Here is a 21893-nt window from a genome sequence, read left to right as displayed (position 1 = left end):
TCTTATTTATTCCATTATTAGTTGTTAATTTGAGGATTAAAGAATTAAGGTTCATACCCAAATTTGGGGATTTTACTTTAAATCCGAAATTAGGCTTAATCTTGAGTTGTTTTAGCAATTGATTAGTGGGTTTGATCACCTAGAGCTTGAATTGCATATTCCACCTTCCAATTTCTCGTTTTATCCTTGTGGGCCCATTTTCTCAATTCATTGGGTTAGAATTTGACCTAACTAGAAGTATAACACTACGGGTATCGTTCTTCTTGATTTCTAAGGTAGAACTTGAACATGTTTAGACTTTGAGTATTTTGAGGCGCAAAGAAAGGGCAAGTCTAAAGTGTGACGGTTCGTGGCTCCTGTTCAGCTTTTCAGGTAGGTTACGGCGAACCTTTTGGTTAGACTTCGGTTAGCGAATCATATGTAGAGTTAGTGATTGATGGAGAAAACATGTAAACCTTCGGATATGGAGTTGGGATGGAATACTTAAGTTGGTATTGTTGTTCACTATGGCTTGTCGCCTTATTGTGTTCTATTGAGTTGTTGCTTTATTTATGAGTTGTGGGCTTGTCGCCACATGATTGATTCTAGAGTTGATGCTTAGTGATTACCTTATGATTCAGAGAGCATATTTATCATGGTTGAGGTTATTGGAAAGGAAAGTATGGTTATGATATTGATATTGTGATTGAGGCATGTGTCCATGTGTGGCACCATTGATTCATATATTCTTGTTGGCATTGTGATCATGCATTTACTCATTTATACATATATTGGGATCGCGTTGCGGGCCGCAACACTTATTTGGATCGGGTTGCACGTACCACAACACTGACTGGGATCGGGTTGCACTTTCCGCAACATTGACTATTGTATCAGGTTGTGCGCCACAACAGGTACATGGACTTAGCTGTCCCCCATGGGTCATGATTGTCGAGGCGATGAGATATTCTGACCAAAATGTGTGTCTATCACTGCATTTTCATTGCATTCATCTCATATTTACATATGGCATTGTATTGGACTTGTTGGTTGATCTTGGTGATACTTGTATTTGATTGTGGTACTTGAGATTGTATTTCAGACTTATAGTGGATTTTGAGGTGATATACTAGACTTGATAATGTGGTACTGGATTTGATACTTCAGACTGTGTTGAGTTCTATCTAATTGTGAGCATGTCTACTTTTTCAGTCTCTTTCTTATGCATATGTTATCTAACTGTTGTCGACCTATGATGGCTACTCAGTACGTGTTGTTGTACTGATTTTACCTTGCTGCATTCTTTTTTGAGTGCAGAATTCGTGACCGGTTCGACTTCTTCCCCTCGCTGATTGAGTCCCGAGGCTATCTGACGAGCATTCTAGGGTGATCACTTGGATGGATTCGCTGCCCGGATGACTCTATCTACTCCTGTCTTTATATTCTATCATTTAAACAACTATTTATGGATAATTGAGACTTGTATTCCTGTATCTCCTCACTCTCTAAATCCTACTACTTGCTCTTACCCATCTTAACATACATGTTGTTCTTGCTTAAGTTATGCCACTACTTGAAAACTACAACCTAGTGTTTTGTCTGATTCTTTCATCATCTGAATTATTTTCTAGCCCTGTTTGTTTCTGGAAATGGTCCTAGAGTCTGTAGTTGAGTTTAATGGATCATTTGAGGTCATTCTGATGTTGAGTAGATCACTGCTTTGCCTTAACTGAAATTCTGGGATCTTGTCTGCTTTTAAAACCAATTAGAAGTCTCAGGTGTTTGGTTAAAATTAAGTTTTATGGGGATCTTGATCTAACCTTTTGGTTCTTAGGATTAAGAGGTCACGTTTGAGGTGTATACGGAATATATATAGGAGGGTATGCAAGTATTGTTTTGCTCTCCTAGAGAGGTGTATATCAATGTATATTCAGTGAATATAGTGGCTTCTACACTTAGAGAAATTTTGAGGTTCTAGCCTTGGGCCTCCAGTTCTGGGCCTTTGATGATTTGGCTCTTTTGGGCCAGCTGCTTTTGTGTTTTCGTAACTAGTGGATCCCTAGTCTTTATTGGGTTTCCTTTGGTAGTATTGGTAGCATTTTCGAGTTATATTTATAACGGGCTAGGCCCAAATATTATGTAATTAAATTTTCGGCTATGTAATAATCATGTCTAGTTTAATTCACCGTACTTAGTTTACTTGGGGATGTATTCTAATGTTTTGTATACCCGTTGTATCTTTTTCCATCCAAACCCATTGGAGGCCCACTAACGTATCTAGAACGAGTTGAACGAATTCGAAGCAAAATGGAGCATACGTATGGACTTAGGGATAAACCTGCATAATACTTTCGTTTGGGCTTGGTCGGCCCAAAATCCTTACTCTTTACTTTATGCAATTTAAATTCGTATTTGTGCCTTTAAATTCACTATGTTGGAACCTTTATATGATTGTCATACAATTTAGAATCACCCAAAACGATTTTACTAAATTCAAACTTGTGTAGAAATTGGACAAAAATGGCTCGAGACTGTTTTGGACTTAGAACGCTATATTTGAGAAAGTTGCGGGACTAAATTGATATTATTGAAACTTTGGGACTGAGACTGCCTGGGACCGTTCTGGACTGTTTGGAACTTATGGACCGATTCTGGATGTATCGAAACTTACGTAAATATAAAATTCGTTCAAACATGGATTAAATTTTGGCTAAGCATAGAATATGATTGATAGATAAAAAATAAATAATCAATTACGGTATATATATAGTATGATAATATGTTAAAACTATTTTCATAAAACTATTTTTTGTAAACTTAAAATGCTTCCCTTTTTTGAAAAATCTTTTTGGGTGGACTTACGTGGAGTCCTACCTAGGCTAAGAGCCTTCGAGTATTAGCTTAGGTGTTTAAGTCTGACACCCACGCTCAATTTTGAGCAGAATTATACTTCGACAATTTCTCGAAAAATGTATTCCTTGCATGTAAATGACCCTCTTTTATTGCGGAAATCTAGACTTAAGCAATTTTTGTCAGAAATAATTTATAATCATAAGGTAAACTATTAGAACCCGTAGGTAAATCGCAATTGAGCGGATCCTTAATACCGGGGTGCCTAACACCTTCCCCGGGGATCACCAGAACCCTTACCCAGACTTTGGTAGATTAAGTTTCTTTTAAATAATAGTTTTAGATAAACCCTTTTCGAACTGATTTTCCTAATTTCCTAAAGATTAGGTGGCGACTCTAAAATGTATCCTTTCGAGCACCATTAAGTGTTTGACGGATTTTTCTGACTTTCTCGGTACGATTCACAACCGTACTTTTCCGGGACACCTCCCTCTTTTTATAAGGTATGTGCGAATCGGTTAAACATAGAATTCCCAACGCCCACTACAGATGACGACTCTTCTGGGGACGAGCTAAGGTTCTAACCATAAAGGTTCCGATATTGTTTGCCTTACGTGATATAATTGTTTATGTGATATTAATTGTTTATGTATTTAAATTTTCGCAAAATATAAGTGTCATTCATGCATGCATACTCACCCACTCTTGACATTTATTTTACATTTTGTCCAAAGGATGACGATGCGGGATGAGCTGCGGTCACGCCTTCACTAAAAAACCTTTAATATATTCTTTTGAGGTCTCTAAGGTCGAGTGGGTATGCGGTCATCCCACAACCTTAGAGAACCCACCCCCACCTTGTCCGCTTGGGTAACCTATGTCATTCGTTTGAAAACCACTCTAGAATAATTAGCGTACAGCGAAGCCAAATCCTTACTAATATAGCACATACTGACCATAAACATGTTTGGGTATCTCAGACCTATCAGAATCGGACAGGAATGCACAAATAATCAACAAGGACAACACTCAGTCTTAATCAGCTTTCAACAAGATCAAATAGCCAGCAAGCAATTCCATGGGGGTTAGTTTAATCCTTAGATTTATTTTAAACTGAAAAGGAGTTAAATTAGACCTAGAAAGGTCATTTTTTAGCCATATTTCCTACTCAAACAAGTCACAGGATCCAACAATAAGATTTTAAGCCATCTTAACTAACTTTAACCTTAAGCAAGTTCAAATACTAAGTGAACATGTCTGCAAGTTTAACAAATATTCCAGGTTTCAAATTCAGTCAAGGCCCAGCATGATCACAGATTTTTAACTAATCATAAGGATCATGTCATTCATTTAAAATTCCTAGGGCACTATAGGGTTTCAAAATGGTGACTTAAGGTTAGGTCTCATCCACAGGATTAAACAAATAGATCCAAACACCAACATAAAGTCCAAACAGGGTCACAACAAGCCACAACAAAAAGTGAAAAGAAGCCTGATACTATCCTAGGTACAAGTGGATCATTTCAACTTGAAACAAGTCATAAGTACGGGCAGTCTCAAACAAGAGCCATAAAGGTTCACATAATCCAAAAATGGAAATGAGATAGTACATGACATTATCCTAGGTTCATAAGTAATTCATTAAACATGTTTTAGCTTCAAACAATTAAGTGAAATAGGGAATCTTGTATGTTAAACTTCATAAAAGACTCATAAACAAGTGGCAAAGAATATGTACAGGTGAGCAAATACTACATTGGGTTCTCTTAAAAAACAGCTTTAGTTCTTGTTTTAGCATCATCCTAGGTTTAACAAAGTCCAAGTTTTATCAGATTCATAGTATAACTTCAGAAGGGAAGATTTGGCCATGGGGCAAACCTCAAGAATCAAGCACATAAAAGTGAAGGGAAAGGGACATGAACTGCCACTATACTCAATTTTAACACCTCCTAGATTCAGTTTTAATTTTCTTTTATACCCTTATGCAATTCAATAAACAAGAATATATTAAGACTGCTTATTCAATACTCAAATCCAAAGCAAGGACATAGAGCAGGTTACATGACAATTTTGACAAATGACCAGTAAAGTAAGAAGACAAGTTACTACAAGATTAAGACAACATGCAATAGTTTAAGGCACTGGCCTAGTTCCCCCAATTACCAGTTTTGAAACAGAAAATAGGTTTTCAAACTTCCTACCCTCTATTTCCTTTTAAAGTAACTTTACCAGATAAGTATTAACAACACACACAGGTTTTAAAAATAACCCTTAAATCCTCAGAATTCAAACAACAATAAGACTGAGGACCTCAAACTATCCTTTCAAAATGAAATAGGTCTTCATTTTAAAGCTTTATGTCACTCTTAGCAGCTTCCAAATCCTCAGAAGTCTACTTTTTATTCATTTAGCAAAGGTAAAAAATGACAGGACAGTGTATAAACAGAGCAAACGGTCTCAATGGATCACACAAGTTCTCCTTATAGTTTAACAGCCACATAACTAAAACAAGAAGCTGGAACCTTATCCATTTTTTAGGAAGAGCCATTTTTAAATTTTTACTAGTTCTAGGGATTATAAAAGATCAAAATACATGCCATGAACCTACTTTGACATTGTGATACACAAAAAGTGCCACAATCTTTCCCAGAAATACTCAAACAAACCAAGAAGAGAATGTTAAACATCAAAGCTATTTCAAACTAGATTTCCAACACAAGCTCATTAAACTAACCTCTTAAAGACATTGGACTATTAAAGGTGATTCATAACCAACTGGACTAATCTAAACAAACAACAAATGACAAGGAACCAAATTCATTCTTTAAAAATTAGACTCAATAGTTATGAGAAATCCAAGCTCTTTTATAGTAAGACCAATTTTAAAGTTATATCAGGTTTTAAAAAAAATATTTGAGACCAAGAACCATGTCAAACAAACAAAACCAACACACAAACTTGATCCTTAACCAACATGACAAGATCATTCTTCCAACATAGTGTGCAGAAATCAACAAGGACAAGATTAAATACACAAATTTCTATAGAAAGGTGTCAAATTCAAATAAAGATTGCCATAACAGTGCTAGAATCTCAAACAACTAATATAACCAAACTAATAGCCAAACACAACCAATCATGCCTCATTTCATTTAAGTTTCAAATTCAGGAAAAAAAAAACTTAACCTGATCCAGATTCCAACTAAACCATCTTATAGTAGCTTAAACAATCACTAAGACTACATTATCAACAAGTTTTAAAGCAAACAGATAACCAAATCAATATCCAAGATCTCAAACACATATCAAAACAACATAGAATCATTTAGGTGCACATTGATGATAAAACTGAATAAAAATAGCTAGAATAGGAAGATTACCTTTCTATGGGGCAACCAAAAGATCAAAAGGAGGGGTTGGATTAAAACAACTTCAACACTAGCACTTATCCTTTGAAAAAAACAGCCTTTGTTTTTTTTTTGATTTTTTGCTAGTATATGAATAGTATAATATAGTATATTGGTATATTGTAGTATTTCTTGGTATATAACAGTATATTGATAGTATATTTAGTAGTAGAAGGTTTAAATTCTCGGAGAAACCCTTTTAAATTCTCCAAGAAAAGTTTCTTTAAAAAAAGCCCCCCTTAAATGGCAACCAAACTCTTCTATTTATAGCACTAAAATAGGGTTTAGGGATAGAAATGGAAAGAATTTTAGACCAATAACCGAGTTTCCCCCCAATTCTTAAACCCTAATTCAAATAATTTCAAAATTCAGTAAAGACAAACCAAATTTTCCAGCAAATTGTACTAAATCGTGCCATATCCAACAAAACTTCATAAAAATCACATGAGACGGCTAGAATCTTACTAATTGTACCCTAAAAATTCAAATAAAAAATTAGAAAAAATAGAATAGTACGCCTCGTTATTAATAAAACAAAAATGCTACATTCTAACGATATAATAGTACAGGATTTTTACAAAACCAGATAAAATCCCCAAAGCATAGTACTCAACTTGAACGGACTCATTGGAAATTAGCCTTGGATCCTTCATTTGTTGTGTGTAGTGCGCAAGATGGCTAAGAGCTTCGAGGGTCTGCCCAAGGCAACCACACACATGAAGGAACCGAGCAACATCCCAATTCGAATTAATTTCAAGATTAAAACAAATAAGTTACACGAAAATAAACCTGGTAACCATAAGAACACATGGTAGAGGACAGAAGCCCTAAAAAATTTGGCATACACCAGCCATGAAATGCCGCTAATTAGATTGATAAGCAAACCCTAAGGCGTCGCCATTTTGCCTCAAAGAGGAAGAAGAGGAGTCGGGTAAACGGAAAATAAAAGAGTAGGGGTGAAATTTTATTAAAAATAAACTTCCACCCTTTATTTTTTTTATAAACTTCCCCCCTTAGTTTTTTTAGACTTTTAAAATAGCCCTCTTCCCAATTTAAATCAAATAATGACTAAGTAATATAAATACATATATAACTAAATAAAATAGTTATTTAGGATAATTAAAATTTAAAACTCGCAAATTTAAAATATTAGCTTCAAAACGAGCCTAATATTGATATAGTTCCGGAGGATATTCAAGGATGTGAAAAATGCGGTCAAAAGTGAATCGCAATTCATACGTTGTCTTAATTAATAATTTTCCCGAGTTAAATGGAACGGGATGTGTATTATTTATTTTTGAATTACATTTATGAAAATAATAACTCGTAATTTCTTGTAATTGTCAATTTTCACAAAATAATAATTAAACGTTAATTTTGTAATTTTCGCAGGATTTTTAATTTTTTAATTTTTTAAGGGCATCCTTACCCCGTCTTGGACTCGGGAAATATGAAAATTAAAATATACGTTTTATGAGGTGAAAATTAGGTGTCAACAAGTCTCACAATAATATATAATAAAAATAGTGTGGAAATAAGGAAAATACCCCTAGGGCCTGGTCTAAGCCATACAAGAGCATCTAAATGAAATTGTACAAGTCTGGAATATAATAATACATCAATCTGTCTGTGTCTCAGAGTAGAAAAGTAAGACATAATAATAAGAGGAGTCTTCAAGGCAGCGAACGACTCGTGCTCACCCTGGAAACTCGATGCTAAGCTGAAGGTGACTATCAACCACGAGAGACGGAGGAAGACCCAACCTGGTACTCTGTATTCATAAAAAAATGTAGCAAGTGCATATCAGTACCAAACCACCGTACTGGTAGGTATCATAGACCGACCAAGTATAACTAACATAATTCAGACAATAAAGCAAGATAAATCAACAAGTATAAGTCAAACATAATTGAAGCCAAGTACACGTCATCGCTTAAGTAGAGCGTCTAATCCCAAATGTGCCAAGTCTCAATATGTCCAATCCGAATCCAACATCACAAGTAAAAACACCAAATCATCTCAATGTAAGCCGTGATGCAATGCAATGCCATGCAAATGTTGTGTACACATGTACTCCGGACAGAAGTATCGACATCTCGGTAACAAAACTCAAAGTGACTCGCGAAGTCTAAGTGCCCCTCGTCCCGGATCTTTGCCCATGAGGGTTCTCACCGGCATCACCCTAGGGGACCCGCGGAGTCCATGCACTCACTCAATCCACGATTCTGGGACTAACATCGGATATCGGACTCTCACGTCACTCTCATTTAAAAACTGAGCCCAGCTCATCATAGTGTTTCATCAAGTACTAACAATGTATCAACAGTATCTCATGAGAGTGCGTGCAATGCATGTATCAACATCAATAATCAGATCAATATCACAAGTATCAACATGGTACGCCAACAACATATCAATGTCACAAGTACCAATATAGGTATGCCACAATATATCATGAAAGACTACATATGTCATATAGAACTCTATCCTCGAATCAATGTCAACCCGTAAGATACTACAACATCACAATAAAGATAGAAATAGATTCCAATATCTACTAACAACACTTGGCATCAAGCAAACACAATAGAACAATCAAGTCACAACACAACGGGGTGACAAGCCCCAATCACGCAAAACGGCCCAACCTAAGACAATATCCAGCTCAAATTCATACCCAAATGTTTACATGCTTTCTCCGATAATATCATCTAAGTATATGCTTCGCTACACGAAGTCTCACCAAAGGTAAACCATAACCTACCTGGATGGCCGAACAACAAACACCAATAATCACTCATTCGCTTTCCCCTTCCACTGAGCCTTAAGATCAAAGAAGTCTAGGCATATTTGAAATCTAGATTAGAAATCATGAAGATTGATACCTATATTGCTATCATTCAAATTAGGTCAAAACCAACCCTAGAATATGGGGAAACGGGCCCCACAAGGTCAAAACGGAAAATTAGAGAGTAAAATATCAAATTAAACACTAGGTGAACAAACCCAACAACATATTGCTAAATCAACTCAAGGATTCACCCAATTTTGAAATTCAAGTAAAACCCCCAATTTTGGGTATAAACCCTAACTCTTTGATTCAAGGATTCTACACTAATAATGGAAGATATATGTCATGACCCAACCCCGTGGGCCATGACTAGTACCCGAACTGGACACCCGTATACGAACCTGTTAAATATAATCAAACTGAATCTATGAACAATATGGAAACTTGCAAAAGAACTCCAACGGTTCATAACAGCATCATATATATACATATCCAGATAGACTGTCTCCTGAGGAGTCACAACTAATCAGATCATAAAATGATATGCAAGCCGACAAGGCTGCCACTACACATCAATATCATGTCATATGCAAGCCGACAAGGCTGCCATTACAGACGAACGTATACATGGCACAACGTTTAGACACAGCTGAACAGAACTTATACACAACCCACATATATGTCTACAGACCTCTAAGAGTATCGATAGCGAAATATGACGGGACAGGGCCCCGCCGTACCCCTGGATAAACATATACATAAACATCATAAGATCTGAACCAAAGGTCTAGACTCCGGAACAACGGAGCTCTCCAAAACAGCTGAGTAGAAGTCCTATGCTGAAGGGTCGCCAAACCGACTATCTATACCTGCGGGCATGAAACGCAGCCCCCCCAAGAAAGAGGGGTCAGTACGGAATATGTACTGAGTATATAAAGCATGAAATACAGTAAAAGGATCATAACTGAAATAGGGGGTACAGAAAATAAGTACAATGTCCAAAATACCAAAACACTTGCCCTTTTGAAACATAAATCATGCATGTCAATATCATATATCATACCCGGCCCATTATGGGACTCGGTGAACATGGTCACCACCCCGTCTTTGGCGCCATAACACAACATAGCTCCATAAACACATCATAACACCATAACACAACATAACTCCATAAACACAGTATAACGCCGTAACGCAGCATAACTCCATAAACACAGCATAACGCCATAACACAACATAACTCCATAAACACAGCATAACGCCATAACACAACATAACTCCATAAACACATCATAACGCCATAACACAACATAAATCCATATATATATATATATATATATATATATATATATATATATATATATATATATATATATATATATATATATATATATATATATATCATATTCGACCCTCTAGTGAGGGACTCGGTAAACAATGCAGTGAAACTGTGCACGATAACATACCCGGCCCGGGACTCGGTGAAAGACATATTGAGGTATGCACGAGCAGAGTAGTGAGCAACCATATGCAATTTAAAACATTATCAAGACTCAAACAGAATGAGAAGAAGGGATTTACACCTGAGTATCAATAGCGACAATCATATCAAATATCCCTCGAATGTCATCATAAACAATATCAAAAGAGCCTTAGGAGTCGTAGACATATGTCAATACAGTATGAAACAACTTATAGAAGTCTGTACATTAGTTATCATAGAGTTCCTAAGAATAGGAGCTTCTATATATCGACTATTATCCAACGTACAGGAAACTGAAGAGGGAAGCTCAATCACTTAAGAGCTCTAACATCCAGAAGTGAATAAGAATCATAAATCACACTCAAAACTTATGAATAGAATTACCCCAAAGTTCATATCATTCATCACTTAGATCTAAGACATGCCAAAAGAAAGAAGGGACAACTTTACATACCTGCTGAAGGTTATTCGTAATCTCGTTCGCTTCGTCGCCCCTTTAGCCTATTTAATATAAAAGTAACGCTATCGTTAGTATCTATACTTCATAGCTCATAAATCTGTGACCAATCGCCTATTGAACTTATTCTTTAACTTATACTCTCTCGATTAGGGTTTTTCATTAGTTAAGGACTTAACGAAAATCGGGCAGCATTTCCCCTATATATTCGCCTAACCCGAATTTCCAATTATCCTCCTGTTATCACAGAAATACCAACAATGACAGTAATATCAATATTCATATAGAACCCTTACAATTCAGCCCATAAACAACTCTAATAATCACATAACCCTTTTTAATCATTTTCAACCCACAATTTCGTATAACAACGATTTCATGAAATTTCTTACTTCCAATTTCATCCAATCCAATTTTAATCCTTCTCTTACAATACCATTAATACAACTATACCATAAAATGATAAAATCGTACCTTAATTTAATCAGAGGAAATTATACACTTATTTGCTCCACTTTCGCTATTTATTCTTCCTCAATTCACTACCAATGTTGCTATCACCTCCTTGGACTTGTAAATCACCTTGGAATTAAATCAAAGAATTTTTTTTTTTTAAAACAGCCATGGCTGGCCGTGAACAGTAGCAGCCATGGCTGCTCATGCTCTTCTTTCTCTTTTCTTTTTCACAAGGCTAGAAATTTGCAAATGAAGAATGATAGTTTGAATTAGTCATTGACATATATATTTATATGATGTCCCTCCACTGGACACGTTCCCCCCCCTTAATGACTCATCAATTGTTTATTTTTTATTTTTTATTTTCGGGTGGGGCCCACTTCTATTAATTAAATTAGTTAATTTTTATAAATCATTAATCCTTACTTAATAATTTAATCACAATTAATTGGCCCCTAATCTCCAATAATATTTCTACACTAAATAAAATTTATAAATAATTTATGTTCTAATTAAAATTGAAAATTAAAAGTTCCTATTTCATGTCCGAAAATAATCCCGCCTTTAACTTGAGTCGATTTGCTTGCGAATCATTTGACGTCTAAAAATACGGGGTATAACATCCTTACCCCCTTTAGAACATTCGTCCTCGAATGTTAAGCTGATCCTGAATTCCCAATACTTTCTCAAGTGTTCTCTTATTTAATTATGCCTTTCACATACCTCTTCCATTGGTCGATTCGCTATAGTTCATTAAAACGCATTCCAGGCCTCTACATAGTCATTCCTGTAATATCTCCTCTTTCTGTTGCTTCCCGAGGTAATAATTCCACGTCATTGCCTTTACTCTCCTCTTTACTTCGTAGTCGGTTGTCAGTTGTATTGCGGCTCTTCCGCTGAAATCTTACTCTCTCGCTTGCGTGCTTAGTCCTAACTCGACTCCTTATTTTTCTATAGTTACTCCCTTAAGACATCGTTCCCTTCATCTTACCTCTTAATCTTTAAATAAGATTTTTTATAACGTGCAGACGTCCCTCGTCGATTCATTAGACTTTAATATCCCTGGAGTATCGCATGCCTCTGGTAACCTGTGGACCCCTCGTAGGTCCTAGAGTAAAACGAAATTTCCCAGAGGGCAACATTTTTGTACTCCAATATCCTTGCTTTACTCCGTTGTTACAGTCCGTATTCTGGAATCCTCCGCATCATGTGTCATTTTCTGACTTTCTTTTAAAGGTCTTTAACTATCACTTGCTTTTACTTCTTGATATCGATCTTTAGGGTTGGCTATCAAATAGTGCTAGGGTCTCCTCAAAATATAACTTTACTGTCATCCAGTAACCAGTAACCCACTCGTTCTGATTGTCTCGGTTAAATCATTTCGTAATTTCCCTTACCCTAACTGGCAATGCTTTAGGCATATTATCTCATGTCGTTTCTCTATTTCTGATTCAAACTCTTCCATTGCCCTTTTACCAAATTTGCTCTTAGTTCTCCTATCACGCATCCTATTGCAATCTTTACAAGAGTATGCGTAGGTGCTCAAATCAGTCTAGAAAATACCTTAGCGTCGTTTCTCTAGTCTTTATGCAGACCCTATATTTTTCTCTTATATCTTTCAATTGATATCAAGGCTTAACTATGGCTTTTTCCCTCAGTACTAATTATATCTCTGTAGTTTTGCCTCAATCCGTCTTACACCTTTCTTTGGTGTACCCAAAATATTGCAACCGCATTATTGTTACTGAATTCTTACCCTTCTTATCAAGTACTTACTTGGTCTCATCCTTAGCATACTAATATTCATAGGTTGCATTACTATTCTTGTACAATTCGTACAAATGCATCCAATCTTAGTCATAGTCTTTCCTTCTCCTGGTTTATTCTGCTCTACATACCTTATTGTACTAAAACTCACTTGTTGTCTATTTTGTCATACTCCTTTCCCTTCCTTTACTACTTATGTGTCACAATGTCATTAGCCAATAATTCTCAGCGCTGTCTCAAATATCATCTTGGCTTCTATCCGTTTGTTGCTGGCTTTCAGATCCCACTAACTTGTTTCAGCATGGGATCTCACTTTAAGTTTAAGTATTCACATTAAATGTGTTGCAGTGTCAGTTGATTTCATCTTACACTTACATTTCTCTCATCCGCTTCCCCCCTTTAGGGTGTACCTACATCATTATCTATTTATATTCTACTCTATGTCCCCATTTCAAATCTTCAAATTCATATGATTCTTTTCCAATACATTTGGTATACTGCACCATATCCATGTCTTCCTTTATATCATCTATAATTTAGATTACCCATGTATGAAACTCCAACACAATCACGAGGCGATGAGAACTCTCGGTATATAGTACAAAATCTTATCTGATGGTTGGTACCCGAGTAAGGTAATTAATGTAGCAATTTATCTGAAGCCACATTCCATTCATTCCAATTAGTAATTAGCTAATGCTGATAGTCGTTTCAAATTCTCCATTCGGTAGCACTTATATTCTAATGATAAGTGTCCCAAGCTTTCTTATAACACTATCTTTATCCCAACGGATATCACCTGTTTCCTCTAATAACCTCACAATACATCAGTTGTTTGGCAAATCTACAATCCTTGTCCTTTAAGGATTTCTCTATTTTCCGAGGTGAAGTCACATACACGCAATACTCCTTTATGCCTCATGCTCTTTCATTCCTATTGTATACCCAACGCTAACTTCTAAATTACTCAAAATCATGTCAAAGTCGTCTTAATAGTGGTCTTGTCTTATCATCTTCTCGTCGTAGTATACCTTAGTTCGTAGCTATATATTTCCCTTTTATTCTATACCCATACTCAATTAATTACGTTTGTCTTGGGTGCTTCCTTTAGTTCATCTCTCCAGTCTATGTCCATCTTTTATTTTATGCACGAAGAATTTCATGTTACTCCTGTATCCTTCGGTAAACACTATTTCTACATAACCCCTTTTCTCATTTTCAAAACATATTCTGTTCATCCCTATTTGTTCTTATCATACCAGTCATTTCTGGCATTCATTTTGTCTCGTTGCTCATCTTCCTTGAGGTTGGTCTTTCACAATTCTGTCGCTTATATTACTCGTTTTCTTAGCTATACTCGTCATAACACATCGCTACACTGTAATCCCACTCGCTTTCTTCTTATCTTTTCCTTTCAATTAACTTCTTCTCTTCCTGTGCTCGCTTTTACTTTCGTTACCACTTGACTTCTATTCTGAACTTTCCCTATAGGACTTGGTAAGTCTTTCTTATTCGTTCTACATTTGCTTTTTTCGTTTCACACTAATCACATCATATCCTTTAGTTACTTACTTGCTAGGCTTTACTCATTTCTATAACAATCCTTATGGTATTCACATTACATCCTATTCGTAATCAATCCTATAACGTAACACTTCTTAACCTTATTCACGATTCTTACTATGTTTTAATTACACTCTGTGGACTAGGCATACTTAACCCTTCACCCTTTCTGATCGATCTTACCCTTAGTATCTCACAAGCTGTCTTATCAATACCTTCATAATTTGTCATAACTCTTCCTCCTCCGTATTTTTATCTCAATCATACTACTACTCCTTTTAACTGTAAACTCGTCGTAATTTATCCCTACTTATCGGTTCGCTCAATACCTCCATAAAATGTTTTGTTAAAAGTTGTCAACTTTTTCTAAATCATCCCTTAGTATCACAAGCCCTTCCAAATCATCCTAGCGTTTCATCAACAACATATGAAATACATGATCCTAGACAGCCCACAAGTTTAAGTTTTCCTTCCACAAATTCCATCTCCAATTAGTTGATTAAGAACTAATAAAATGTCACCATGAAGCATTCTCCAACCACCACCAGAAGGAAACTAGAATCCGACAAACACCACAGGACTTCTAGTGCTTGATTCACATGGTTTACTTCTAGGTTTATTCTTGAGTCGTGAACGAATCATTTAGTTCATGAACTACTTGCTGTATGCTTTGTACTTTTCAATAAAAGCGAAACTTAATCACTGGACGTTTTTGCCCATCAACATGAGCTTTTCTAAGGTAAAAATGTGGCTGGAAAGTATTCTGATCCGTTCAATTGAATTCCAAATTTTGCTGCTCATATATGCTTCTTCGAAATAAAAATTTTCAAATAAGAATGGTGCCTCTTACGGATGACATGGAGGGTATCTCTTAAAGCTTTATTCCAACATAATAAATTTTCCCCTGTCGGTATCGACTTTCAAGACATATTATGAACCTATGTCTCATTCTCTCTTTCCTATTTCTGGGAAACTTTGGGCAGAGTTTCCTCTGTACTTCTTACTATCCCAAAACCTGCACGCAGGAAATACCAACAATGCCTCACAGGGCCAACATATATACGCATATATCATATCGTATCATAGCCACACAGGGCTCCCAATTTCCTGTAAAAAGTATAAAGGTATCGGAACTTACCTCACATATCGCACCTCGAGACGTACCTGATCCTTTAACGATCTATCCTGTTATACCTTTCCATCTACCTTCTCTTTCATCCTTCAACTTTACATTTCAATCATATCTCAATATTCTTACCTTATTCGACATGCCTCTTTCGCACCGTTACTTACCTGTGTACTTTGTAACTTCCAATTCCATCAGCCGCTTCCTTCTGTCGATGTCGTTCTTCAGCTGAAATCAAATGTTAGTATAAGGAATTTCATTTCCTATGGTTGGGCTCTATCGCACGATCTTAGATATGAAAGAAAGGTAACATCCTAAATGTCCTATAGCTTCCTGTTTATAGATGTGGTGCACAACACACCGATAAACAAGACTCTACTAGACACGGTCTGTAGACACTCCGAGGATGAACTGCTCTGATACCACTTTTGTCACGACCCAACCCCGTGGGCCATGACTAGTGCCCGAACTGGACACCCGTATACGAACCTGTTAAATATAATCAAACTGAATCTATGAACAATATGGAAACTTGCAAAAGAACTCCAACGATTCATAACGTCATCAGATATATACATATCCAGATAGACTGTCTCCTGAGGAGTCACAACTAATCAGATCATAAAATGATATGCAAGCCGACAAGGCTGCCACTACACATCACTATCATGTCATATGCAAGCCGACAAGGCTGCCATTACAGACGAACGTATACATGGCACAACGTTTAGCCACAGCTGAACAGAACTTATACACAACCCACATATATGTTTACAGACCTCTAAGAGTATCGATAGAGAAATATGACGGGACAGGGCCCCGCCGTACCCCTGGATAAACATATACATAAACATCATAAGATCTGAACCAAAGGTCTAGCCTCCGGAACAACGGAGCTCTCCAAAACAGCTGAGTAGAAGTCCTATGTTGAAGGGTCGCCAAACCGACTATCAGTACCTGCGGGCATGAAACGCAGCCCCCCGAAGAAAGGGGGGGGGGGTCAGTACGGAATATGTACTGAGTATATAAAGCATGAAATATAGTAAAAGGATCATAACTGAAATAGGGGGTACAGAAAATAAGTACAATGTCCAAAATACAAAAACACTTGCCCTTTTGAAACATAAATCATGCATGTCAATATCATATATCATACCCGGCCCATTATGGGACTCGGTGAACATGGTCACCACCCCGTCTTTGGCGCCATAACACAGCATAACTCCATAAACACATCATAACGCCATAACACAACATAACTCCATAAACACATCATAACGCCATAACACAGCATAACTCCATAACACAACATAACTCCATAACACAGCATAAATCCATAACACAGCATAACACAATCATATATATATATATATATATATATATATATATATATATATATATATATATATATATATATATATATCATATTCCGACCCTCTAGTGAGGGACTCGGTGAACAATGCAGTGAAACTGTGCACGATAACATACCCGACCCGGGACTCGGTGAAAGACATATTGAGGTATGCACAAGCAGAGTAGTGAGCAACCATATGCAATTTAAAACATTATTAAGACTCAAACAGAATGAGAAGAAGGGATTTACACCTGAGTATCAATAGCGACAATCATATAAAATATCCCTCGAATGTCATCATAAACAATATCAAAAGAGCCTTAGGAGTCGTAGACACATGTCAATACAGTATGAAACAACTTATAGAAGTCTGGACATTGGTTATCATAGAGTTCCTAAGAATAGGAGCTTATATATATCGACTATTATCCAACGTACAGGAAACTGAAGAGGGAAGCTCAATCACTTAAGAGCTCTAACATCAAGAAGTGAATAAGAATCATAAATCACACTCAAAACTTATGAATAGAATTACCCCAAAGTTCATATCATTCATCACTTAGATCTAAGACATGCCAAAAGAAAGAAGGGACAACTTTACATACCTGCTGAAGGTTATTCGTAATCTCGTTCGCTTCGTCTCCCCTTTAGCCTATTTAATATAAAAGTAACGCTATCGTTAGTAACTATACTTCCTAGCTCATAAATTTGTGACCAATCGCCTATAGAACTTATTCTTTAACTTATACTCTCTCGATTAGGGTTTTTCATTAGTTAAGGACTTAACGAAAATCGGGCAGCATTCTCCCTATATATTCTCCTAACTCGAATTTACAATTATCCTCCTGTTATCACAGAAATACCAACAATGACAGTAATAGCAATATTCATATAGAACCCTAACAATTCAGCCCATAAACAATTCTAACAATCCCATAACCCTTTTTAATCCTTTTCAACCCACAATTTCGTATAACAACGATTTCATGAAATTTCTTACTTCCAATTTCATCCAATCCAATTTTAATCCTTCTCTTACAATACCATTAATAAAACTATACCATAAAATGAGAAAATCGTACCTTAATTTAATCGGAGGAAATTATACACTTATTTGCTCCACTTTCGCTATTTCTTCTTCCTCAATTCACTACCAATGTTGCTATCACCTCCTTGGACTTGTAAATCACCTTGGAATTAAATCAAAGCAATTTAAAAAAAAAAAAAAACAGCCATGGCTGGCCGTGAACAGTAGCAGCCATGGCTGCTCATGCTCTTCTTTCTCTTTTCTTTTTCACAAGGCTAGAAATTTGCAAATGAGGAATGATAGTTTGAATTAGTCATTGACATATGTATTTATATGATGTCCCTCCATTGGACACGTCCCCCCCCCCCCCCCCCCCCCCCCTTAATGACTCATCAATTGTTTATTTTTTATTTTTTATTTTCGGGTCGGGCCCACTTCTATTAATTAAATTAGTTAATTTTTAAATCATTAATCCTTACTTAATAATATAATCACAATTAATTGGTCCCTAATATCCAATAATATTTCTAAACTAAATAAAATTTATAAACAATTTATGTTCTAATTAAAATTGAAAATTAAAAGTTCCTATTTCATGTCCGAAAATAATCCCGCCTTTAACTTGAGTTGATTTGCTTGCGAATCATTTGACGTATAAAAATACGGAGTATAACAATATATGATTAGCATCCCAAGATACATCATAATATAGCATAAACCCAATCAATTTCATCATTTAAAAGCCTAAGTAGAGTATTCACTAAATTCACTTTTATCTTCCATTACTAAGGAAAGAGGAGTTTATGATGATTAGGAACAAGGAATTGGTAAAGAGGTTAGCAATACTTACCACCAAGAGTTTTCTCCAAGAATATTCTAAACCAGTCCCAAAGAGCTCAATTTTCGTAATGGCGATAAATGATAGACTAAGGGCTTATTTAATACACACTTAATGAAATAATAGGCCCGATACCGCCACGGCGGCATCGAGGCCGCACCAGCGCCACCGCCTCAGCTCCATCACAGGCCATCGGGACAGTCTGGGCCAAAATAGGCTTGGCCGCCCTGGCGGCCATCCCACCGCAACAGCGGCGCCGCTGGGACGGCACTGGTGCCGCTATGGCGGACACCAGCTACCAGAACACAAATATTTTCCTAAGTCTCAACCGAAATCCTGAACCACTCCTGAGGTCATCTGCTCACAAACCACACACACAGAACACATGAAAACACGCTACGAACTCACTCGTGGCCTCAAAATTTCCAACGGAGGTCTCGTTGACCGAGTCAACCCCCGATACCTCATTTCCAACTTCCCAACTCAAGTACCAAAATGCATCCGAGTGAATTGTGAACTGAACCAGATATACATAAAAGTTCTAAACGACCATCCGGACCTCTGAAAATCGACGGATTTCCGAAAAAGGTTCGTTTGCCTAAAAGTCAACTTTGAGTCAACTCTTTTTCGTTTATAGCCAATTTTTCCCAAAAAGTCACCAAAATCAATCTCGAACACCACGGGAAGCCTGTCAACGGTTCCCTTGGGTCAAAAGTGAGCTAACCAAGCTCAGAAAAGGGTCAAAAGTGCCGTAAATGCAATAACGACCAAATGGGTCGTTACAAGTGTAGTGATATTTTTTTATGTCTAGTTGGCGAGTGAAAAAGATTACTTGGTTATCTTAATTTATGTGTCACTTTTCAACACTCTATCTTCATCTAAACAACACATTTAGTTTCTTCCATTTATCTGGATTCTCAACACCCTGGTTGGAGACAGGCTATGCTTAATGAAATACAAGCTTTGCAATCCGATCATACTTGGGACATGGTGCTTTTACCACTAAATAGAAAGGCTTTACCTTGTAAGTGGGTACACAAGGTCAAGTATCTTTCTGATGGAACTATTGAAAGACTAAAAGAAAGATTGGTTATCAGGGGTGATATTCAAAAGGAGAGGGTTGACTATACAGAAACTTTTTCCCTAGTTATCAAGATGACTAAAATAAGGTGTACTATTGCAGTTAAGAAGAATTGGGACATCTCACAATTTGATGCTAATATTACATTCTTTGTCAATAATGCATTATTGCATGGTGAACTACATGAGGAAGTCTACATGAAATTTCCTCCAAGTTTCAATTCTCCTAATCCTAACTTGGTATGCAGACTAAGGAAATCTCTATATGGCCTGAAGCAAGCTTCTAAGCAATGGTGTGCTAGATTGGCAAGGGCACTTAGTTTCAAAGTTTATGTTGCTTCTTTAAATGACTGTGCTTTGTTCTTCGAAGTCACAGGGGATCTTATTTCTATCACTGTTGTATATGTGGATGATATTCTCATTTCAGGCAATCACACTCTATTATCACTAGTCTCTAGCATTTTCTTAATTCTGAGTACAGAATCAAAAATCTTGGTCACTTGCACTACTTCTTAGGGATAGAAATTCTTAGAGAACCACAAGGTGCTATTTTCAGCCAAAGAAAATATATATTGGACCTTCCTAATGAGTTTGATGTTTCTCATCTTTCTACTGTTTCTTCTCCTTTGGATCCTACTACTAAACTTACTACAGGTTCTAGAACTTACTATAGATTCTGGACCTCTACTAACTGATCCTACCCTTTATAGACATTTAGTAGGTAAATTAAACTATCTCACACACACAAGGCCGGATCTTTCCTTTGTTGTATTGACTTTAAGTCAATATATGCAGCAACCTTGTGTTTGTCATTTCAATGCGGCTTTAAGAGTTCTATAATACCTGAGAAAACATCCTGGACAAGGTCTGTTTATGTGTTCTAATCTTTTATTCTCTTTGATTGCTTTTTGAGATGCTGATTGGGATTCATGCAAAGACACTCGAAGATCAGTCAATGGTTTTTTCATCAGTTTAGGCGGTTCCCCCATTTCCTGGAAATCAAAGAAGCAAGCATCAATTTCATTATCATCTGTAGAGGCAGAGTATCGATCTATGAGAAGATTGGTAACTAAACTTACTTGGCTCACGCGATTGCTAGCAGATCTCTCCATATCTCCATCTCTTCCAGTTTCAATCGATTCTGACAGTCAAACTGCAATTCATATTGCTTGTAACCTCGTCTTTCATGAGCGGACAAAACATGTGGAGCTTGATTTCCATTTTGTTCAAGAACAGTACTTGGCTAGCTTAATCTCTTTTTCATTCGTTCCTTCGCGAGATCAATTAGCCGATTTGTTTACCAAATCATTATTTGGACCATCACATTTTGGTGTTCTTCGCAAGTTGGGCATCATTTCATTCCCGTCCAACTTGGGGGGGGGGGGGGATGTAGAAATTATCAAATCAACAAATCTGTTGAAGAAGAAAGGAAGTGGAAATGCAGCAGATATGAGCAAAGAGAAGAAAGAGACGAAATATGGCCTAAACATTGGGCTCAAAGAATTGTCCAACTCAGGCCCAAAGATGTCATCAATTTTCAGCTGATCAAAATCCAGCCCAAATAATGGTTTTATCTCAACCATCCAAAGTTGACAAAATCACACGAACCATATGGTCAAGACTCAGCTGCCCAATTTAAAATAAATCATGCAACTTTCATGATCATGTTGATGACTATAGTTGACGAAAAAATACATGCATTTAAATACAGTTGA

At 36.6% G+C, this 21893-nt stretch overlaps 1 long non-coding RNA gene across 2 annotated transcripts; it reads right to left on the bottom strand.

Annotated features, from left to right (window-relative positions):
* Nucleotides 1–9584: 9584 nt before the first annotated feature.
* On the bottom strand, nucleotides 9585–21545 carry LOC132614891 (uncharacterized). 2 transcript variants are annotated; one of them, XR_009572488.1, is made up of 5 exons: nucleotides 21258–21545; nucleotides 21022–21170; nucleotides 18316–18423; nucleotides 17839–17885; nucleotides 9585–9896 (listed from the first exon to the last, which is right to left on the bottom strand). It is a non-coding gene; the product is annotated as an uncharacterized LOC132614891 (long non-coding RNA). The 2 variants fall into 2 exon arrangements; XR_009572489.1 differs by lacking the exon at nucleotides 9585–9896 and adding an exon at nucleotides 16479–16836.
* Between the last annotated feature and the right edge of the window lie 348 nt (nucleotides 21546–21893).

The sequence above is a fragment of the Lycium barbarum genome, chromosome 10 (assembly GCF_019175385.1).
Source record: "Lycium barbarum isolate Lr01 chromosome 10, ASM1917538v2, whole genome shotgun sequence".
Taxonomy (NCBI): domain Eukaryota; kingdom Viridiplantae; phylum Streptophyta; class Magnoliopsida; order Solanales; family Solanaceae; genus Lycium; species Lycium barbarum.
The sequence above is the reverse complement of the archived record's forward strand: the minus strand, read 5'-3'. Positions and strand labels throughout refer to the sequence as shown.